At 40.4% G+C, this 16971-nt stretch overlaps 1 long non-coding RNA gene across 1 annotated transcript in view; it reads right to left on the bottom strand.

Moving 5' to 3' along the window:
* Positions 1-7383: 7383 nt before the first annotated feature.
* The window catches only part of LOC145716280 (uncharacterized), an 11385-nt gene continuing 1797 nt past the window's right edge, over positions 7384-16971 (bottom strand). Inside the window, exons 3-4 of the long non-coding RNA XR_014138854.1 lie at positions 13959-14165; positions 7384-11172 (exon numbers count right to left, since the gene is read on the bottom strand). This is a non-coding gene — a long non-coding RNA (uncharacterized LOC145716280). The remainder of the gene's footprint in view (positions 11173-13958; positions 14166-16971) is intronic.

Here is a 16971-nt window from a genome sequence, read left to right as displayed (position 1 = left end):
CCACTCTCTCTCTCTGTTTCCCTCTTTCTCCCTCTCTCTCTCCATATCTATTAAACTATTACTGATGTATAACCGTGGCAACTAAAAACTGGGCTTAAGTTGAACACTCAATTGATGCCTTTAGGCCTTCAATCAGTCATTCATTAAATTTAAGTATTTGAGCATGTGTTCCACAAATCCTTATTCAGCATTTACTATATGCAAGGCAGTATGCTGGTCACTGGGGATTTAGAGGGAAAAAGGCCCTCTCTGCCCTTCAGAAGAAGCTTGCAGGCTCCTGGACAGAGACGAATGAACAGTAAATGAAGATGCAGTTGTGAGAAGCTCAGAGTACGATGGGAACTTAGGCAGGGGCACTCGGAATGGTTGTGCGAGGTCAGGAAAAGCTTCGTGGAAGATACAGTATCCCAGTTGAGTCCTGAAAGAAGCAGGGAGGGGCAGCCTGTGAAGACAGGTCAAAGGTTTGCGTTCTGCTCCCTGAGTCCAGCTGAAAGGTGGGGGAGATCAGATTATATGGCAGGACCAGTGAGTTTTATACTGTGACCAGACACAGCATACAAGATGGAGAATTGAAGGAGATGAATTTGAAGAGAAAAATCATACCGAATATCACACTGGATCTTGCATTCTTTTGCCATCATTTACACCAAAGGCCTGGTTGTATAGAACTTCTCATAGGGTGTCACTTGAATGACAATGGTCATAGAATTATAACATTGGATGGAGTTTAGAGGCCACATACTAGAACACCTGCCCCCCAGGGCCTACGTACTCTGCATAACATCTAGCGCACACCTCCCGGGAGGAGGAGCCTGCTCCCTGACTGAGCAGCCCTCTCTCTCCAAGTCCAAGGGCCTACAGTGGTCTTCCGTCATTCTTTTAAGAAAGATGATTTGATGACCCCTGCTCTCAAGGGGGTTGCATTTTAATGTGAATGATGCATTCATTGTTAGATAAAATAATCTGGAAATAATCAGACAGATAATAACATAGTAGACTAGGGTGAGCAGACTTCAGGATTTATTTTTTCTTATTTCGATGAATTAGGATACAAAAGAGGACAAGACACAGTCCCTGCCATTAAAGAGTGTATGGTGTAAAGGAAAAAACGTGTAAGAAACCACTGCACACCTGTTGGAATGGCCAAAATCTAAAACACGGACACAACCAAATCCTGGCGCAACAGAAACTCTCACGCATTGCTGGTGAGAACATAAAATGGTACAGCCACTTGGAAATCCAGTTTGGCAGTTTCTTACAAAACTAAACATGGCCTTACTGTATGACATAGCCGTCATGCTCCTTGGTATTTACCCAAAGGAGTTGAAACTTATATTCACACAAAGACTGGTACATGAGTGTTTACAGCAGCTTTGTTCATAATTGTCAATGCCTGGATGCAACCAGGCTGTGCTTCCATGGGTGAACGGGTAATAAACCATAGTACATCCAGACAATGAACCATTATTCAGCATTAGAAAGAAAGAAACTATCAAGCCATGAGAAGACATGGAAGAACCCCAAATGCATATTACTAAGTGAAAGTCAATTGGAAAAGGCCACCTACTATATGATTCTAACTCTATGACCAGCTGAAAAAGGCAAAACTATGGAGACAATAAAAGATCCGTGGTTGCCAGGGGCCAAGAGAAGTGAGGGATGAACCACAGAGGACTTTTAGGGCAGTGAAAATACTCTGTGGGCTACAATCACAATGGATACACATTGTCATGCATTTGTCCAAGCCCTTGGAATGTACAGCACTGAGAGTGAACCCTAATGGAAACTACGAACTTTGGGTGATAATGATGTGTCAATGTAGGTTCATTAATTGTAACAAATGCACCACTCTGGTGGGGGATGTTGATAACAGGCCAGGCTACCCCTGTGGGGGGGCAAGGGGACCTGGAAAATCTCTGTACCTTCTACTCAATTTTGCTGTGAAACAACCACTGTTCTAAACAATAAAGTCTTTAGAAGAACATGCAAGTAAAGTTAGTTCAGCAATCCTGGGCAGATCCTGTCAGGACTGCCTGAAGGGAGGTTGGGAGAATAGAAAGGAAACTCAACTACAAAAAAGAGTGGATGTGAGCTACATAGAAACAGGGTCAATGAAACAAACCTGTTGACTCTGGACTCTAGCTGCTACATCTCTTTTAAGTGAGGGTCAGGGACTTCCCACTGGGTTTGGGATGAAACAGCTTCTGTTGGGAGTTTGTATCCTGGATATTGTACCAGTCAAAGACCATTGTGGAGCCCTAGTCATAGAATTACGTGATAGCTTTTGTAAAGAAAATCACTTTCCATTAGTTAATGGGTGTCTATATATTTTGAATCTGTTTAAATCGAGTAAATTTTTATAGTAAGGCTATTCTGTAGACGATAGTAAAACTCTGGAGATTGGAGACAATCCTTTAACCCAGATACCATGATAGCCAGGAAAGGGAGATTTTAGGAGCAAATGAGACGTGAAGAACATATCAAGTCACATCCCATAGAAAGTTGTTCATAGATCCCACCCTGTACCTCCTTTTTTTTTAGTTTTACGTTTTTACTTATTTATTTTTTAATTTGAAGATAGATGACACACATTACATTAGTTTTGGGTGTACAACATGGTGCTTCGACAGTTCTATACATTATGCTATGCTCCTCACAAGTGTAGCTACCATCTGTACCCATACACCGCTATCACAATACCATTGACTCCATTCCCTGTACTGCACCCTTTATCCCCATGATTTATTCACTTCACAACTGGAAGCCTGTATCTCCCACTCGCCTTTACCCATTTGGCCCATCTCCCATCTCCCTTCCCTCTAGCAACTCCCAGTTCATTCTCTGTATTTAGAGGTCTGATTCTTTGTACCTCCTTTTATTTTCATTTTGAGTATATAAACTGTGTGCTCAATCTCCCTCCCATACCCAAAAGTCTTTTTTGGGTTTTTAGGACAAGGTCTATGTGGTCAAAATTAGCATGGGGTTTCAGGCTCTTCACTCCACTCTTCTGTCTCAAGAGTAATTTTGTTTTCTACAGACATTTAGAAAAATCAACATCTCAGTTTGTGCCTCTTCTGAAATAACCCAGCTTTTCTACTCTAGTATATGACATTTTGGGTTATACGTGTGCTTTGACAGACCCTAAGGTTGTTCCAGAACTCTCTGGCTTCACTGGGCCCTGCTCCCTTGTATTTGTTTCCTATTAATGCTGTAAAAAATCATCAAAAATTAGTGATTCAAACAGAACAAATTTAATATCTTATGATTCTGGAGGTTAGAAATCAATTAGTCAATTACAAGCATAAGTTAAGAGCAGGAACAAAGGTACAGAGGGAAGAGCGCCCTACCAGATCAGAAGAGTCAATGAAAGGACGGGTTGGAGCAGTTGTGGAAAGAAGCTATGCAGCAGGAGCAGGGGAAGAGTTGGACATTCAATAAAGAGCTTCTGATGTGAGGAAAGAATGGCTGGAGCTTGGAGAAAACCATTCTGCCAAGTGCATCCACGTGGGTGTTGACAAATGTATATGAAAGTTGCTGTCGAAATGTCAAGTGTGGTTACAAAATGTATGCTGCTTAAGAGGTGGGACTTTGTCTTGTTTACTTTTCTGGCAGTGGAACCCAAAGTAGTGCCTGGCACAGAGTAATCAGTAAATATTTGTTGTATGAATAAGTAAATTAATGAATGACTATAAAGGGATCAATAAGGAATTGCACTTTAGACCAGGGACAGAAATAGACAGATCTGGCTTACCTCTCTGGAATGCATTGCTCAACACCCAAAGGCAGGCTATTATCACTTGTCTTTGCCTAGGGACCCAAAGAGTTGGGGGACTTTAAGTCATAGGCACAGCTTATGGCTGCAGATGTGAGTAGGAATGGAAGCTTCGGACTCTTTCTGTTACACACATCCTATAAAAGTTCCAATGGGCCTGGGTTAAGAATTCTACAAAAGTACGAATGAGTCAAGGAATTGGGGGTTATTTCCAGGAAGTCTCTTATGCTTCCATTGCCCCATTTTTATCACTTTCGTGTGTGATCTGCTCCTCTCCACTGTTCTTTGTGGCATAAATCCCTCACCCCCTGACCGAAAGTCGTTGGATAGATCAAGCCATTACCTGATGGAAGAGAAACCTGCAGAGAGGGGAATTGACAGAATGAAGTATGTTAGACCAACTCTTGGTTTCAGATGAAGTCCCAACACAGTGAATTGCCACGCTATTGATTTAAACAGTTTTCCCCACTTCCTTCCCTTTGCCTCAGTAGGTCCCTCAATATCTTATGCTCAGCTTTTCTGAGTTTGGTCCTTTAGAGCCAGGAATCTCTTTGAGCCATCATCACAATCAACTGGGACTCTAACGATGGGTTTTTGTGAATAAAGCGAATCCCATGACACTGTTCCTCCAGAGAGCAATTTTCCATCTATCAGTGAGATAGGCAGTGACAGAATTAGAAGAGTCTTACCCCATTGTCTCGGCTGTTCCTTGAAAGTTTATGGCTGAGAACCTCCACCTTTTATCCAGTGACCTCCCTTCATTATGAGAAACCAAAATGGCCTTGACTACATAGAGCAATTCCCCAGCAAGGGACAAAAAAAGAAAACAGAAATTAAAAGAAGACTGGGACAAGAAAGGACAGGAGGGTAGCAGTAACAGTGTGAATATGAAACAAAGCTTCGGCCTCTTGGGTCCCCTACCTCCAGGGTATCCTCCCCGTTCTAGCCCAGCAGGCCAGGCAAGGGCAGTGGACCTGGCTTTGAAGGACAGCTCTGGAATGTGTATCACTGAGCAGAGTCTTAGGCTGCAGGGCCATTTGTCCGAATGGAATGAGTGCTGAGGAGACCTACTCATCATGGTTGGTGGCAGGGAATAAAATATGGGAAATTAATCATGGAGGTCCATGAAGAACAGTGAGCTAAGGAGGGGTGATAGGGATGGAAATAGGATAGTGTAAAGGGGCCCTTCTGGGACAAAAACCAACTTTCTGACAGACAGTTGCTTGATCTCCCTAGCTCTAGAGTGATGGATGAATGGCTAAGTGCATGACTCTGTTTAATGAATGTTTAGGAGAAAGAGGTAGCAGTCCCAGCACAAATGGACTCAGAGCTTGCACTTGGCTCTGGCCTTGGAACAACTGCTATGACTTTCATCTCTTGGGTGGATTTAAGTTAGAAGTTCAATCCATGAGGGGACTTTTAAAGGGGCTATAACTTTGCCTGTCTTGGCTTTCCTACTCTTTGGGGATTTTCCTGTAACTTTTAAACATTTTTAATCAAAATTCAGTTATGTGGAATTAGTTAAACTCCTTCCCAAAGCAAGAAGAAGGAGGTACAGTGAAGTCCTGGACAGTCTCATGGCTTTCGATGTGTAGTGGGTCTCTCTCTGCCCCAAGGCTCTTTCTCAGTTAATTGTCCTTGTTGACTAAACTCAGTATTTTCCTTCCCATCACCACATACTCATGTGACTTTCAGAATGATTCTTCCTTTTTTTGTTACTGAAATGAGTATCATATCAGTCTAAATTTTCAAATAAAATACATAACCTGGAATCATTTCAATTAGAAAACAGGTAGTCTGGAGGTACACTGTAGACATTGACATTGTGGAAACCAACAAGAGGATGAAACAAAGAGTTTAAGCTTCTCAATGGGGAATGTTCTATATGAGGTATTTGTCTTTGCACCCTGAGGAAAGCTTGTGAGAGCTCAGGGAGATGGCTGGAGCTCACCTGTTGCCCACATGTACTATTTGTATATTATGTGAGGTTCAGCAGTGTATCACCAAAAGAAGCCGATGAGCAAGAGAATGCAGTGAGGTTGCTTGGTTCAGGGACAACCTGGAAAACAGAGCTTCAAGAACATCCCAAAACTCTTTCTGTGGCCATAGTTACACAGAATATCTACTCAACACCATTTCAGTTCAAAAGACACACTCACTTGTGAGCCTCAGTTGGGGTAACTCACCTTGTGCTTGCCAGGGTATAGGGAGAAAACACGAATCTAGGAGTAAGGGAGAACATGAGCTCCCATAACGCACTGACAAGGCTCATATCCCAGCTCTATACAGCACGCAACTCATGTAATAATTGAGGCAAATGATTTGAGGTAAATTTGATGTTTCTATATCTTAGTTTGCCTCTTTATAAAATGATAAAGAGAACAAGGCTTATATTGTAAGTTTATTGTGAAGATGACATATGGAAACATAGAGTTTAGATGTAATTAGCATTCAATAAATCTTAGCTATCATTATTATTAATCATCCCAACAAGATTTTCTTGTATAAGAGATTTTGTATTATCGAGTTATTTGGACCTCCATAGCATCATTTTCTGCTTATTTTCAGTCAATGGAAAGCTTTAAGAGAACTCTTTTAATATAAAAAGGCTTCTAAATCCTTATCCTCTGTCCTATTAAGCTGTAAGAAAAAATTAGATTATCTTTTATCAAGTTTTTAGAATGGATTACATTGTGCCACTCAATGTGACCTGTGCAAACATAATATAGAAACCGCATTGATCAACGACAACTTTCCAAGAACCATAATGGCCTTACATCTTGGTCACTTCGGGCCCAAAGAAATAATTTTAAAATGGGGAAACCAGTTAACGACTGCCTCCTGCACTCTACTCATTTTCATTTAAAAAAAAAAAAAAGGTGTAGGGGGGAGGGAAGCTATCATAAGCAGAATTGAAACCTGCAAAGCAAGTTAATTAATATATAAGGCTAACATGTAGGTTCTTAATTGTCTAATGTAATATGACCCGGAGCAGCCCAAACTCCCTTCACATTCTCTTAAAACTTCCCCTGATAAGAACTCTGTCCCATCCGTATCTCACCAACGTTTTCATTTCCAAATGGCCCTGTGCTGCAAAGTCATCTACCAGCTTCTTTTCTGAGGGCTTGAGTCTTTAGACTACCCCTCATCCACTTCACTTGAAGAGTCACAATATCTAAAAGCCTGTTGACTGTCTCTTCACAAGGAACTGGTTGTCAGAGGTCACAAGATGTATATTCTGTTCCTGAACTGAGGAGAGCTGTAGGTGCTACCTACTGGTCTCTAGTCAGCCCTCCAACCCATTCATCATACTGCAACCAGCGGCATTATTTAAACACAAATTCTTCTCTAGTTACCTTCTGTAAAACCTTAACTGTGTAAGAGAAACAAACCATTGCATATATATACACCACCCCTTCTTTATCCATTCATCAATTGATAGATAATTGGGCTGTTTCCATATCTTGGCTTTTGTAAATAATTCTGTTATAAGCATAGGGATGCATGTATCCCTTGAAATTAGTCTTTTTGTATTCTTTGGGTAAATACCAAGTAGTGTGATTGCTGGATTGTAGACTAGTTCTATTTTTAACTTTTTTTTAAAAGTTTGATTGATTGATTGATTGATTGATTGATTTGTCAGAGAAAGAGAGAAGGAGAGAACACAAGCAGGGGGAGCATCAGGCAGAGGGAGAAGCCAGGGCTCCCCACTGAGCAGGGAGCCCAACACTGGACTCGATCCCAGGACCCTGGGATCATGACCTGAGCTAAAGGTAGATGCTTAACCAACTGAGCCACCCAGGCGTCCCTATTTTTAACTTTTTGAGGAACCTCCATACTGCTTTCCACAGTGGCTGTACTAGTCTGCATTCCCACTAACAGTACGCAAGGTTCCCTTTGCTCCACATCTTCACCAACGCCTGTTATTTCTTGTGCTGTTGATTTTAGCCATTCTGACAGGTGAGGTGATATTGTAGTTTTGATTTGCACTTCCCTGATTATAAGTGATGTTGAGCACCTTCTCATGGCATATACATATGTATATACATCTATATATATAATAGAATATTATTCAGCCACGAAAAAGAATGTAATCATGCCATTTGCAACAACATGGATGGAGCTAGATGGTATAATACTAAGTGAAATAAGTCAGTCAGACAAAGACAAATACATATGATTTCATTCATATGTAGAATTTAAGAAACAAAACAAACTAGCAAAGGGGAAAAAAGAGACAAATAAAAACCAGGCTCTTAACTATTGAAAACAAACTTAGGGTTACCAGAAGGGAGGTGGATGGGGAGATGGGAGAAATAGGTGATGGGGATTAAGAAGTGCACTTTTTTGCGATGAGCACTGGGTGATATATGGAATTGTTGAATCACTATATGGGACACCTGACATCAGCTTCATTTTGGTAGAGTTCATCCCTCACTCCAGCCAGACAAGCTATATTTTTGTTTCTTGACTACACTACCAAGAACATTTATACACGCTACTCCTTCCTCCTAGAATGTTCTTTCCACTATTCCCTTCATTTTTGGCTCAGGAAGTTCTGACATCCTTTGTCTAGCTCAGGTCTGGTTTGGGTCCTTTAGTTATATGAAGTCATAGTACCAATCCCAATATTTAATTACGTATTTATCATTCCAAGTATTTAATCAATACATTAATATTCTCTCTCTCTAGGATATAAATCCCGGGAGAACAGAGACTATTTGTTTTACTCTTTGTTGCATCCCCGATGCTTAGCACATGGTCAGCCCTCACAAAAAAACTGAATGAAAGCCTTTTTATTTTTATTCATTCTGTTTCATATATGTATATATATATGAATATATGTAAATATAAATTTTAATTTAAACATTAAATCACATTAATTTGTACCTTTCATCATTAATCGTCTTTACCAAAATAAAAATAAAAATTATCCAAGAGCATAATTTTCTTGGAATATTACCAATGTCAAAGTCTTTAACAAAGTATGACCCTCTCTGTGAGATCTTCCCTGGCAACTATTTATAAAACCTAAATTCCCACCTCAACATTTTGTATCCTCTTCATCCAACTTTAATTTTTCCCCTATTATTTGTTGACATTAAAATAAGTTTAAGTGTTTGCCTAGATTACTGTCTGTCTCCCACTACCAGAGTGTTAGCTCTGTGAGGAAGGACATTTTGACTTTTTTGCTCACAACTATATTGCCAGGGCCTAGAATAAAGCTTAGAACATGTTAAGAACTTGATAACTATTACTTACCAAATATTATATCTCAACTCACTACAAGACCCATCAGTTCTGGTGCTAATATCTTCTCAAAAAACCATATATGTCCTAAGGCTTCATAGATGGTGTTGTTCAATACAGTAGCCACCTGCCACATGCGTTATTGAGCACTAAAATGTGACTGGCCCAAACTGAGATGTGCTGCAAGTATAAAATATATAATGAATTTCAAACAATTAGTACAAAGGAAAGAATGCAAAATATCTCCTGAATAATTTTATACTGATTACATGTTAAAGTGATAGTATTTTGGAGATACTGAGTTCAAGAAAATATATTATTATAATAAAGTTCACCCATCTCTGTTTTATTTTTTTATTAGGTTACTAGAGAATTTAAAATTACAAATATGGCTTACATTATATCTCTGTTGGAGAGTACTGTTCTTGAATATAGTATTCTAATATCTAAAAATGGTTTGGGGGAGGAATGTTAGTATGCAAATCAAAGAGTAAAGAGTCCAATTTCTTTATCATCTTTGAAGGAATTCGTATTATTTACATGTGAGGAATAAAGATTTTAGAAAGTGAATTCCCTTTTATATGGGGTATGAATCTCTTTTTCAGGCATGAAGCAAAGGAATTTTGGTAGAACTCAGAATGGATTGGGGATCCTAAACTCAGGTTATGGTAAAAGGATTATTTATTTGTTCATTTCTGGCATGTAATCATTATTTGGATTTTCTCAGGTTTGATAGAATTCACAAAAGAGACTGACCTGGGCTGTCTTAGGTTTGTATTATTCTAATTATGTTTCACAGTTATACTCCTCCTGAAAAGATGCATGTAGGTTCATTAGAGGTGGTATCTCCACTTTGTAGTCTGGACTAAAAAGCTTATTTTCTCATGGGCCACTCATCTAAAAAGAATAGATTATATCAAAGAAGGAAACACCTATTCAAACTTATCTGTATGGCATGATTGAGTGTCCATGGAACTAGTCTGATATACCTGACATACCCCATTTGTGAAGAAATTTTTGTGCTGGTCGGTAGGGTTTTAGGGGGATAAGATGTTTGTTTCTTTAGATTTATTTACTTACTTGACAGAAAGAGAGTACGCGAGAGTGGGGGGGGAGGGGCAGAGGGAGAGGGAGAGAGAATCTCCAGCAGACTCCCCGCTGAGTGCGGAGTCCAACATGGGGCTCATTCCCAGGACCCTGAGATCATGACGTGAGCCAAAATCAAGAGACAGCCGCTTAACGGACTGAGCCACCCAGGTGCCCCTAAGGGGATAAAATGTTGACCCTATCTTTGAGAGGTATATAGATTAGTGAAGAAGATGACACACGAACAGTTAATTTCAACAACATGTGGTAAATTCTCTGATAAAGAGAAACACTGGATGCAATTGGCACAGAAAAAAAAAGAAAGAAAGAAAAAAAGAACCAGACTCAACTTGGTTAATGCCTGCGTATGTGCACATGCATGTGCGCGCGTGTGCATGTGTGTGTGTGTATGTGTGTGTGTGGTGGGAGGTGGGAACGATAGTAAAGGAGGAACTAATACTATATCTCCAATTACAAATCAATGTCATTGATTACTTAATCGTTCAACCGTCCTTGTTTATCACCATCTCATGACAGATATACTAGATTAGTTTGAAAGTGATCACTTCCTCCTTATCAGGACTTTCACTACAACTGTCCTGAATGGTTTGTGCTAACAAGGAGTAATGAGATCAAGGGGATAAGACAGCTATTATGAAGACTGTCTGCATTTCTTTACTTTCTAAGAAACTTTCTGCCATCAGAAAAGGGATGGTATCTTTCTTCCTTAACTCTGATGGCATGGTTCTCTGTGGTTAGTCAGCCAGCCATCCCTGTCCACCTGTACAATCCACTCAAGCACCCCTCTGAGCATCTGAGCAAATCCAAGATGGCTTCTTGAGAAAGTCTTGGTCTTGACTGCAGGATCCCCACAAGATGCATCTTTGGAGGGGCTGGAATTTCTTTTATTTAGCTAAGAGGGTTGGCTCCTCAAGTGCCTAATAAAATGCCCAAACTTTGTCATCTGCAGATCCAGTATCAAAAACTCGTGGAAATTCCTTCAATCAGGAAGCAGCTCTGGATCCAACTGTAGACTTGAGATGTAAATTAGTGAATTCCAACTCCTGTCCAAATCAGAGATAAATGAATTAGTATTCAAGGAGGATTTCAAGGCATTCTAAATACAATGTTTTATTTTGTTTTGTTTTGTTTACCAAATGGGGTTATTTGAAAGCAACAGGCCCTACTCCCCTTCCCCAACACAAAATATCTTTTTCTAAGTTAAGTTTTTAGGTTATGTCCTTGGCTTGTATCCAGCAAGTAATAATACTTACTATTATTTTTACTTTACATTTTTCATGAAGCCATTGCTAGAGATAATACTTTGTGTAGTTCAATAACCTTTTTTGCATCCAAAAATTCATTTTAACTTAGAATCTGAAACAAAAATAGATTTTTATCTGATGAAAAACTATAACCCATTATGTTTCTTTAATTGCCTTGCCTGTCAGAAAGCCCAAGCAGAACTAATGTTCAAACAAAGCAACTGCATTCAGCCTAGGTCAGCATTTCTCAAAGGGTCCTCTGTAGATCGCTACTACAAGCTGCTTTTCAAAAAAGAAAGTGTTTAATGGCCACAAGTGTGAGAAATGAGATTTACAATTCCATTAGCATATTAATAATTCCAAGAGGGACAACAATGATGTTTGAATTTGTTTTATCCAACCTTTCTTGAATGCATTTGATTACACAATTCTGTCTTTGCATAATACTTATTATTATGAAACCCACAAATTTGGGAAAGGCTGACCTACATCACTGATTCTTTTCTCTCCCTCTTCTGGAGATGTGTTTTCTTTCCCTACTTCTGCATCTACCTTTTACATATGCATTATAAGGCATAGATAATAAATAAATTGTGAGTGTGGGCATGTCTGTGTGTGTATATATATATACATATATATATATATATATATACACAAACACACATATACAGAAAGGTCCAACTTCTACTCTGTTCCTTTTTCTCCTAGCTCTATAGCTATTCTTTATTTATGTATTAAGGTGTGTGTATTTATTATATAGAAGGTCTCAGGTTCAAATTGGCCTGCCTAGCAGATCTTTTCTCTGTTCCTGGCAGGATCTGTACATGAACAAGAGCCTTCTAGGGAAAACCCAAAGCCCTTCAGGAAGTGGTCTGTGATGATGTGATGTAGTAGCTGATGAGTTTCCTTCTGAGTCAGGGCTGCCACAGGGGGTCCCCAGGAATTGACACCTCTCCAAAAAGATGTAAAGATGTTAGTGCTGAGGTCATGACCACTTCTACCTTTGTTAAGGGCCCTCGAGGGCTTTTCCCAAGTCACTGAAATGAAGAGAAGCCAAACCAGATTTCAGCCCAGGTCCTTCCCTTTCTCTGAATTCCCCCTCACTTTCCTGTTTTAATACTTCCTTGGAGTATCTTGGGTTGCCTGTTTTGGGTTTCACATGCTTCCACTGTGAAACGCACATCCCTGTGTACGTCTAAAACAGCAACATAAAGATGGCCCCCTGGGTTCATTTTCCATTTTCTCCCACATCTTTTCATGAAAAGACTGGGTTGCAAGAATGCTTGAAGAATACCATATGCCTGGGTCAGCTGTAATAATGCTGCTTCACATGTCTATAGACCTTTAGGCTCTTCTGCCCTGTACAGATCTTCCTCAACTTACAAGGAGGTTAGGTCCCAACGAACCCATCGCAAGTTGAAAATGCCTTAAGTCAAAAATGCATCTAATACACCTAACCTATCCAGCAACGTAGCTTAGCCTCGCCTACCTTATAGGGACTCAGAAGGCTTACATGAGCCTAGACTTGGGCAAAATAATCTAACACAAAGTCTACTTTCTAGCCAAGTGTTGACTATCTCGTGTAATTTATTGCAAACTCTATGGAAAGTGAAAACCAGAACGGTTGGATGGGTGCAGAATGGTTGAAATTGTATGGGTTGTTTACCCTGGTGATCACCTGGCTGACCGGGAGCTGCAGCTTTTTGCCCCTGCCCGGCATCCCGAGAGAGGATCTTACCACACAGAGAGCTCACTAGCCCAGGAAAAGATCCGAATTCAAAATTTGAAGTACAGTTTCTACCGAATGCATATTGCTCTCACACCACGGCCAAGTTGAAAAATCATAAGTTGAACAGTCATAAGTCAGGGATCGCCTAGACTTAGTCTCAATGTTTGCCTTCGGAGGTTTACTGCTGTAGAGCCATGTCGAGCTGGTTCTTACAGAAAAATACTCCCCTGCTGCTTCATAAGGACTCGAAGCTGCAGTAAAAGGATCCTAGGTCTCTTGACATTTAGTCAAAACCACACTTAATTCATGCAAAAATAACTTGCAGTTTGAAAAAATCATTGCTCTGAAGTGAACATGCATAGACACCTCTTTCTTTCACTAGCCTGCGTGGGTCTTAAGGGTAGAGGTTCAACTGACCAATCCCTGCATCTTTATGGCCTCATAGAGTTTGGGAGCATGCTTTGTTCTTAATAAGTATCTGTTGAGTAAATGAAGCACTAAGACTAGCAGTAGTTACTTGAGAAACAACAAAAGATTCATTCACTTGGGAAAGCAAAACCAGGGCACTAAAGATTTGGGTCACCCACTGCCATATCAGGAAGTGCTTCCTCAAGTGAAACTTATATCCCACCCACTACAGGCAAAGTACACTTCTTGTGATTCTGGGCTCAGTGACTATGGAAGGCAGATGTCACCTGTCTGGACCCTGCATTCTGACAATGCCAGACAAACAAGAGATATGGAAAATTCCAGTCACATTTCTTTCAGGGCTTTTCGATGTTCCTGAGTCTGCTTCTAAGATTCAGAAACACTGGCCAGTTTCTCCTTTGATAGCTGCCATCTGGAAATTTCTTACCTACAGAACAACTTGAGATCCTTGAGCTTCTTCTCTCTAGAATTCTACAGATAATTCTCAAGCCATCCATGCAAGCATTCTTAGAAAGTCGGAGAGTTGGGCCCGTGAAAGGCATTGAATTGCAATAGGCCTCCACTGAAACTGTTCTGGGTTCAGCATAGGGGCTGACTGTCCATCTAATAGCAAGCACTGCTTCCTGAACTAAATCTACCATAAAAAAAAAAAAAATCAGTATTTCTAAAACCTTGGCTCAATAAACTGGAATCCTTTGGAGTGCTTATTAAAAGATTATATTTTGGCAAGGAAATCTGAATAAAATCTGTAGTTTAGTGACCAGTAATGTGCCATGGTTATGTGACAAATTGACATTAGGCTTCTGGGTATATACCCCAAATAACTGAAAGCAGAGACCCAAACAGATATTTGTGCATCACATTCGTAACAGCACTGTTCACAATAGCCAAAAGCAGAAGCAACCCAAGTATTAATAAAGTGATAATAGATATATACTACCTTTCATATATAGATACTTTCATATATATATATATATATATATATATATATACACATCACAGATTATTATTCTGCCTTAAGAAAGAAGGAAATTGTGTCACAAGCTACAACATGGATGCACCTTGAAGACAGGATGCTAAATGAAATAAGCCAGTCACAAAACAAATATTGTATGATCCCGCTTACATAAGGTACCTAGAGGAATCAAATTCACAGAGGCAGAAAGCAGAAGGGTGGTGTCCAGGGTGGGGATGGGGAGAATGGTGAGTCTTCATTTAATGGGTACTGAGTTTCAGTTTGGGAAGATGAAAATGCTCAGAAGACAGATTGGGATGATAATTTCACAACCATGAATGTGTTTAATGCCACTAAACTATACATTCAAAAACGCTTAAGTGGCAAATTTTATGTTATGAATATTTTACCACAACTTTAAAAAAAAAAGAAGGAAAGTAACAGGGGCGCCGGGGTGGCATCCGACTTTTGATGTCAGTTCAGGTCATGATCTCGGGGTCGTGGGATTGAGCCTTGCATCGGGCTCCTTGCTCAGTGTGGAGTCTGCTTGTCCCTCTCCCTCTCCCTCTGCTCCCCCTGCTCTCTCTCTCTTTCTCTCAAATAAATAAATAAATCTTAAAAAATAATTTAAAAATAAAGTAACAAGGGAAATGGGATAAAGGCTATACTGAATTCTCAATATTATCTTTGCAACTTTTTTGTAATTCTAAAATTATTTCCCCCCAAAAAAAGTTTATTTTAAAAAAAATTTCAAAAAACCCATAAAAACGCTACTAGATTATTTTATGAACACCACTACCAACAAGAAAAATATATTTCTGGTCTCTACACTAAACTATATGAAATCTCTCTGGAGTTAGGGGTGAGGGGTAAGTAGCCTCATTTTTAATAAGTTCTAAAATGTACGAACAACTATTTTTTAAGACATTCCTAACAACTGTTTTAAAAATTCTCTTCTTTCTTCCTGCCTCTTTTAGTCAGTGATACAGTCAAATCTATAGCAGAATTCTGGAGCAACCAATGTTTTCTGTGGGTGCTGCTTTCTCCCTGTACTTTGGTCAGTCTGTGGGCCCAACATGGGCCACTGGGATCATCTGTAACCCCGGAACTAGGGGGTTGCCAGGTGTCTCCCCCTTCCCTGGATCTTTTCTCCATGGCTCCTGCTTTCCCTCCACTTCCACTCTCGACCTCTTGAAAAGGGCTCCATTCCTGAGAAACTTAGTAACCATGGGCTGATTGGGTCACGACCAAGCTTATTTCTCTCTCTCTTTCCTTACCACTTTCAGTGACCCCTTTCAACAAGGGTCAGAGCCAGATTTGTAACTGAATACAAGAACAACAAACAGGAAAAGGGGACAAGAGCATCAAGTCATGCCGGATCGCTTTAAAGCCTTCTTGTTCTGATGCTGCACTCAATAAAAAGAAAGAAAGAGGCTGCCATGATGGTCATGAGCGGGTTCAGCAGAGAGCTCCGAGGCCAGAGAGCAGGTACAGGTTCCTCCGTAAAATCCATGTCACTTCACCGCTCAGTGCCTCAGTTTGCCTCTTATAAAATAACAGACGAGAGAAACTCTGAGGGTTTTGGCAGTTTTGAAACTCTGTGATGGAACAAAACAAAACCATCCTGACCTGAAGTATTTGAATGGCCACCCTCCTCGGGGATGAAACTTGCATTTTTTGCGGCTCAAAAGTTTTGAAGAGAGATCTGGCACTGGGGTGACTCACACTAAAGCTTCTGAAAGCATGAAGATCATATAACCCAGTCAAATTGTCCAGCTCCTCTGGGAGGGAGGAGTGTTGAGAGGAGAGAGGAAAATGGCGTCTGAGAGACATTCAGAGGTGACTGTTCTTAAATACGTGTGAACGGCCCCTGTCCTATTGCTGATTATGTGTTGAAGAAAAGGAAACTGGGACAAGAAGTTAAGTGTTCCAAGAAATGCCAGGGAGGAGTGGGGGGACACTTGCTTATGTCCCCATGCTCTCTCCTCACTTTTCTCTGGCCCAGGAATTTCTGATTCTTTTTGCAAGCAAAAACTCCCTTGGAGACTCTCCAGACTTTGGTTCACCTGGTCCAATCTTTGGAACTTTGGAATCGGGCGCTGTGAGATTTGTAGGCAGTAGGCTTGCTGGTCAAAGTCAGAAGTGTGAGTATTTAATATAGTCTGACAACTATCGATCCAGTTGTGATAAATAGTGCCCCAAAGCCATTCTGAGCAGCAGAGAGTTAGCACCTTTAGCTTAGTGTGGAAAGAGGGAAACAGGCAAACTGAGCTGACGATCGGGGCGCCTGGGTGGCTCAGTTGGTTAAGCAACTGCCTTCGGCTCAGGTCATGATCCTGGAGTCCCGGGATCGAGTCCCACATCGGGCTCCCTGCTCAGCGGGGGTCTGCTTCTCCCTCTGACCCTCCTCCCTCTCGTGCTCTCTGTCACTCATTCTCTCTCTCTCAAATAAATAAATAAAATCTTTAAAAAAAAAAAAAAAAAA

The sequence above is a fragment of the Leptonychotes weddellii genome, chromosome 11 (genome assembly GCF_054177405.1).
Source record: "Leptonychotes weddellii isolate Sample4059 chromosome 11, ASM5417740v2, whole genome shotgun sequence".
In the NCBI taxonomy this organism is placed as follows: Eukaryota; Metazoa; Chordata; class Mammalia; order Carnivora; family Phocidae; genus Leptonychotes; species Leptonychotes weddellii.
The sequence above is the reverse complement of the archived record's forward strand: the minus strand, read 5'-3'. Positions and strand labels throughout refer to the sequence as shown.